This window comes from Salvelinus fontinalis, chromosome 4 (genome assembly GCF_029448725.1).
Source record: "Salvelinus fontinalis isolate EN_2023a chromosome 4, ASM2944872v1, whole genome shotgun sequence".
In the NCBI taxonomy this organism is placed as follows: Eukaryota; Metazoa; Chordata; class Actinopteri; order Salmoniformes; family Salmonidae; genus Salvelinus; species Salvelinus fontinalis.
The window spans coordinates 1,370,592-1,377,193 of NC_074668.1; positions in this window are offsets into that span (position 1 = coordinate 1,370,592).

Here is a 6,602-nt window from a genome sequence, read left to right on the forward strand (position 1 = left end):
ATTACAGCTCATAAAACGTTTAAATCTAACGTTATTCATCTACATTATGATGTTTTGAAGAGGCTGGAGACGCTTTTATTAGTCTCACATTTCAGTTGGCTAAAACGGTCCAGTAGGATTGTTAAGACTTCTTAGGATTATAACATGACACCAGTACAGTATTTCAATAATATTCTCCACTCATATTGCTGACAGCAAGAAAGCTGCCTTAAACTTTTATATTTCACTGAAGTAAAACACTTAGCAGCTGAGCTGGCTTCAATACAACTGATATAGAACTAATAGGGTATAGTTACAATAAAGTAACAGATTCCTTTACATTTAAATCCCTTTTTTGTTAAGAAAGCAACTTCTGAAGGATCCACCTTTAGCAGAGACATTTAAATAATTTCTAAACGCATGTCATTTAGCAAGATCTTTTTTTTTTTCAAGTCAGGCATTTCATTCACAGCCTTCAGTGTGTATCATATCTTTTCTGTTTTCAAACCTCAGCATTTAAATAGTCTTTGTGTCTATTATGGTGCGGCTAAATGAATGTTCAACAGGGTGAAACCTTACAGAACGTTCACATAGACATGTATTGTGTAGAACAGATATGACTGTCTGTCAGGTAGAATAGGGAATTGTGTCGGCTCTAGTCAATACATTTCTATCAGCTGTATTCAGAACATTTCACCTCACTGAATACACCCTGTTTTTTTATCCAGCTGCAGTGGCCAACACATCAGTACAAGAAGCCCCATAGGAGGAGAAGCTGGATGGACTAGTTGAGCAAGAGGCTGGGCTGACCATCTGGAGGAACCCCGTCGAGGTCTTTTCATTTCTTGGACTGTGCTCGTCTTCACTGCAGCCAAGGTTTATTGTTTAGTATATCTCCCAGCGTTTCCACACAGCCGATTTCTGCCTCTGATATCACTGTTAATAGACAGACGCTATTTACTTGGAGTGTTTGTGGATTAAGAGAACATTCGCACCATGCAGACTAAGAGTTTATGTCATTCAAGTTATTTTAAATGTGCAAAGGTCTTACATGATATATGACTAACAACAATTAAGGGGGGGGACGAGACATCTGTTAACTGCCAAATGTCATTAAGCATTAAAACTGTCATTGTAAATATTTGACATATGTTGGCAGGACGTTATGAGGATCAGACAGTAACTCTTAATCCAAAACATTTTAAGGATGCTTTAAACGACTGTCTGTGTTCGCAAAGTAGTCGTTATGTTTATCCAACTTTCAAGGAGGATTTAAACCCATTTAACCCCAACATTTCTTAAAGTTTTTACCATCATTGTAAAGCCCTAGTTATGTTAATTCATTTATGAATATTATTATTTATTTCATATGATTAGTAATTAATTTCTGTTTGTATCTCATTGTAAGGTGAACGTGAACTGAAGTGTCATTTTAATATGTTGAAAATATATATTTTCTTAAATGATGTTTTCAAGAGAAACATGGAACATCTGACAGTCAACTCGTAGTGTAAAAGCAGGTGAGCTGGTTCTCGTCTTTTTTGGCCATTTTCTGGTGTTTTGTGGTGGAAAACTGAGCACCTCGAGCATAACACGTCAACCCTGTTACCCATAGATAGATATAGCACAAATCTATTAACACTTTCAAAACAAATTTAAACTTGCATTTAATTTCCCCTCCCTGTTGAACACAATAGGTTTTCATTCCACCTGTCACGAGGGGATTCATGGCTGATTTAGGATAAAAAAACTCAACCCTGTAATGATCACACCTCTTACTTTGTTGACACTTTACTGACACTTACCAAGAATAGTTTTTATTTCATTCAACCTCTTGAGATGAATAGTTTTAATTAACGACCAAGTTAAACACCCAAAATGTACTCTGTTTAACAGCCCTTTTTAATCAACACAGACAGGAGTTTGCCTGAGACACCCCAATGCCTTAGCTGACATAGAGATTTGTAACATGATTCAAGCCATTAAAATGTCACACACAGTAAAAATCTAAATCTGGATGTGAAATGTCACATGCTGTGGCATGGTTCCCTCGAACTGTACATCTATTATGGTGGCCAACGTCAGCAATGTAAGGGCCTTGTGGTCGACTAATAAGGTCCAAATAATGTGCTGGCCTGTATCGGATCTCTCTGTGGTCCAGAGTATAAGTGATGAGGTCTTCACTTTTCAGCACAGTGAATTCAATGGAGGGGTACATTTAATATTAATCTCTTTACGAGGATAAACACTTTGACCAAATGGGGAGCTACTGTATTGTGCATTACAGATCTTTGGACAGAGTAAGAGGCATAAATGGTAGATTTACAAGAAGTAGTTCCATTTTCTGCCAGAGTTTGCAACAGATCAACAAGCGACAGATCATTTACAAGCCCAATATGGCCATGTTCAGAAACCAGTGTGCCAGAAATACATCCCGCTTCCACACAGCATTGCTTTATTGCTTGGTGGCAGATCTGCTGCCACTTGAGACGTGCACCTGAGGATATATAAGAAACCGACTTATACATGATATGGCCATTAGACGGACCAGTCAAATACCTGCTTCTTATTGGACAGCTTCATTTGAAGACTTTCAAATATGTCGTTTTAAATGTCAAATGTTGAACAATGTTGAACGTTATACTGAACTGTTATAGACTAAACAGAGTTCTTCCAAGCTCTCTCTCTCTCTCTCTCTCTCTCTCTCTCTCTCTCTCTCTCTCTCTCTCTCTCTCCCTCTCTCTCTCTCTCTCTCTCTCTCTCTCTCTCTCTCTCTCTCTCTCTCTCTCTCTCTCTCGCTCTCTCTCTCTCTCTCTCTCTCTCTCTCTCTCTCTCTCTCTCTCAAAGGGTCGTAACAAAAAAGTCAGGTCTTCTTAACTCACACATTTTGTCCAATAATGGACAAGCCCCCCGATTGATCATCTATAGTAATAACTTGACACAGACTACAAATGTAAACAGCACAGATTGTAGGAAGACAAAGTCAAGGACAAGAAAAGGAAAGTCCATAACGGAGAACATGAATAAAACCGTGAATCCCACACCCTCCCTTCAGCTGCAGCTGTTGGAACAAGTGTCTTGGGGAGCTGGGGACTAGCCAAGCCTTTGGAAGAGTCAGGACAAGTTACAGCTGAATACACTAGATGGCCTGACGCCAGTGATCAATGTTTAGGAGTGAAACACTTCACATCAGCCACGCAATTTGAAGACTGATATACAGTGCATTCGGAAAGGATTTAGGCCCCTTGACTTTTTCCACATTTTGGTACATTACAGCCATATTGTAAAATGGATGAAATTGTTGTTTTCTCCTCATCCATCTTCACACAAAGCCCATAATGACCACGTCAAAACAGGTTAAGACATTTTTGCAAATGTATTACAAATAAAAAACAGATATATCACATTTAAATAAGTATTCACACCCATTACTCAGTACTTTGTTGAAGCAGCTTTGGCAGCGATTACAACCTCGAGTCTTCTTGGTTATGACGCTACAGGCTTGGGACACCTGTATTTGGGGAGTTTCTCCCATTCTTCTCTGCAGATCCTCTCAAGCTCTGTCAGGTTGGTTGGGGAGTGTTGCTGCTCAGCTATTTTCAGGTCTCTTCAGAGATGTTCGATCGGGTTGTAGTCTGAGCTCTGGCTTGACCACTCAAGGACATTCAGAGACTTGTCCCGAAGCCACTCCTGCATTGTCTTGGCTGTGTGCTTAGGGTCGTTGTCCTGTTGGAAGGTGACCTTTGCCCCAGTCTGAGGTCCTGAGCACACTGGAGCAGGTTTTCATCAAAGATCTCTCTCTACTTTGCTTCGTTAATCTTTCCCTCGATCCTGACTAGTACCAGTTCTTGCAGATGAAAAACATCCCCTCAGCGTGATGCTGCCACCATCATGCTTCACCGTAGGGATGGTGCCATATTTCCTCCAGACGTGACCCTTGGCATTCAGGCCAAAGAGTTCAATCTTGGTTTCATCAGACCAGAGAATCTTGTTTCTCATGGTCTGAGAGTCCTTTAGGTGCCTTTTGGCAAACTCCAAGCGGGCTGTCATGTGGCTTTTACTGAGGAGTGGCTTCCGTCTGGCCACTCCACCATAAAGACGTGATTGGTGGAGTGCTGCAGAGATTGTTGTCTTTCTGGAAGGTTCTCCCATCTCCACAGAGGAACTCTGGATCTCTGTCAGAGTGACCATCGGGTTCTTGGTCACCTCCCTGACCAAGGCCCTTCTCCCCCTATTGCTCAGTTTGGCCGGCCGGCCAGCTCTAGGAAGAGTCTTGGTGGAATGATGGAGGCCACTGTGTTCTTAGGGACCTTCAATGCTGCAGAAATATTTTGGTACCCTTCACCAGATCTGTGCCTTGACACAGTCCTGTCTCCGAGCTCTGCAGACAATTCCTTCGACCTCATGGATTGGTTTTTGCTCTGAAATTCCCTGTCAACTGTGGGACCTTATATAGACAGGTGTGTGCATTTCCATATAATGTCCAATCAATTGAATTTACCACAGGTGGACTCCAATCAATTCGTAGAAACATCTCAAGAATGATCCATGGAAACAGGATGAACCTGAGCTCAATTTCAGGTCTCATAGCAAAGGGTCTGAATTCTTATGTAAATAAGGTATTTCTGTTTTTTTAAACATTTGCTAAATTTTCTAAATACCTTTTTTTAGATTTGTCATTATGGCCTATTATGTGTAGATTGAGGAGATAAATAATTAATGAAATCCATTTTATAATAAGGCTGTAAGGTAACTAAATGTTGACAATGTCAAGGGGTCTGAGTACTTTCCGAATGGAACGTAAATCATGTGGAAAATGGAAAGTGTTTCTGTCTGCCTGTGAATGAGTTGATAGGATGCCAAGTTTAACTGCTGTTGTGGTAACAGCTTTGACCTCTGTCTTGTAATATCTGAAGACCTGATGACAGGGGCCTCTCCTTTACAGTCCTGTACTTTATCCCACTGTAAAGGCAGTCAATGTTGTTCTCCCCCTTAGACGAGAAGGAGCATGGATAGGACCAAGATGCGGATTGAGGGAAATAAGCCATCTTTTAATGAAAAAACAGCAAACAAGACACTACAAACTACAAAACAACAAACGTGACTAACCTTCAACTGTCCTGTGAGGACACAGGAACAAACACCCACAAAACACCAGTGAAACCCTGGCTGCCTTTGTATGACTCTCAATTAGAGACAAACAATACACACCTGTCTCTAATTGAGAATCATACCAGGCCGAACACAAAACCCCACATAGAAATACAAACATAGACAAACCCACCCAACTCACGCCCTGACCAACTAAAATGAATACAAAACAAAGGAAAACAGGTCAGGAACGTGACACCCACGGACATGGCCATGTGCTGAGGGACTTATGTCCAACTGTCAGAATAACAGTCAACTTTAATATCCCAATCCTCTTCATAATGTTGTAGGTAATTTGTTGGATCAAAATCAGGGTGGTGTTCATTAGGCACACTGTAATCAAAACACTAGGAGAGCGGTAGTCAACAGACCAGGGATTCAACCAGAAGCCCTTGCTGGTATCTAATTACACCACCCGTTTCATTAAAGCGGAGCGGAACCCAATAACAAACTTCTCTGGTTGAAAACGGCCCATCGTATTCTAGTGCCAAAATTTACTGCAAAGTGTAAATAGGAACATTTTGGTCATAAAGTTAGTATCTTCCAATTTGGAGATTTAGGAAACTAGAAAGTCACGTTTTTCCTTGGTTTGGTTATTTTTCAATCCTGCCCTCATGGGACTGCTGCTCGGTACATTCTAATCCTGCCCACATGGGACTGCTGCTCGGCACATTCTAATCCTGCCCACATGGGACTGCTGCTCGGCACATTCTAATCCTGCCCTCATGGGACTGCTGCTCGACACATTCTAATCCTGCCCACATGGGACTGCTGCTCGGCACATTCTAATCCTGCCCACATGGGACTGTTGCTCGGCACATTCTAATCCTGCCCTCATGGGACTGCTGCTCGGCACATTCTAATCCTGCCCTCATGGGACTGCTGCTCGGCACATTCTAATCCTGCCCTCATGGGACTGCTGCTCGGCACATTCTAATCCTGCCCTCATGGGACTGCTGCTCGGCACATTCTAATCCTGCCCTCATGGGACTGCTGCTCGGCACATTCTAATCCTGCCCTCATGGGACTGCTGCTCGGCACATTCTAATCCTGCCCACATGGGACTGTTGCTCGGCACATTCTAATCCTGCCCTCACGGGACTGCTGCTCGGCACATTCTAATCCTGCCCTCACGGGACTGCTGCTCGGTACATTCTAATCCTGCCCTCATGGGACTGCTGCTCGACACATTCTAATCCTGCCCTCATGGGACTGCTGCTCGGCACATTCTAATCCTGCCCTCATGGGACTGCTGCTCGGCACATTCTAATCCTGCTCACATGGGACTGCTGCTCGGTACATTCTAATCCTGCCCACATGGGACTGCTGCTCGGCACATTCTAATCCTGCTCACATGGGACTGCTGCTCGGCACATTCTAATCCTGCCCTCATGGGACTGCTGCTCGGGACACATTCTAATCCTGCCCACATGGGACTGCTGCTCGGTACATTCTAATCCTGCCCACATGGG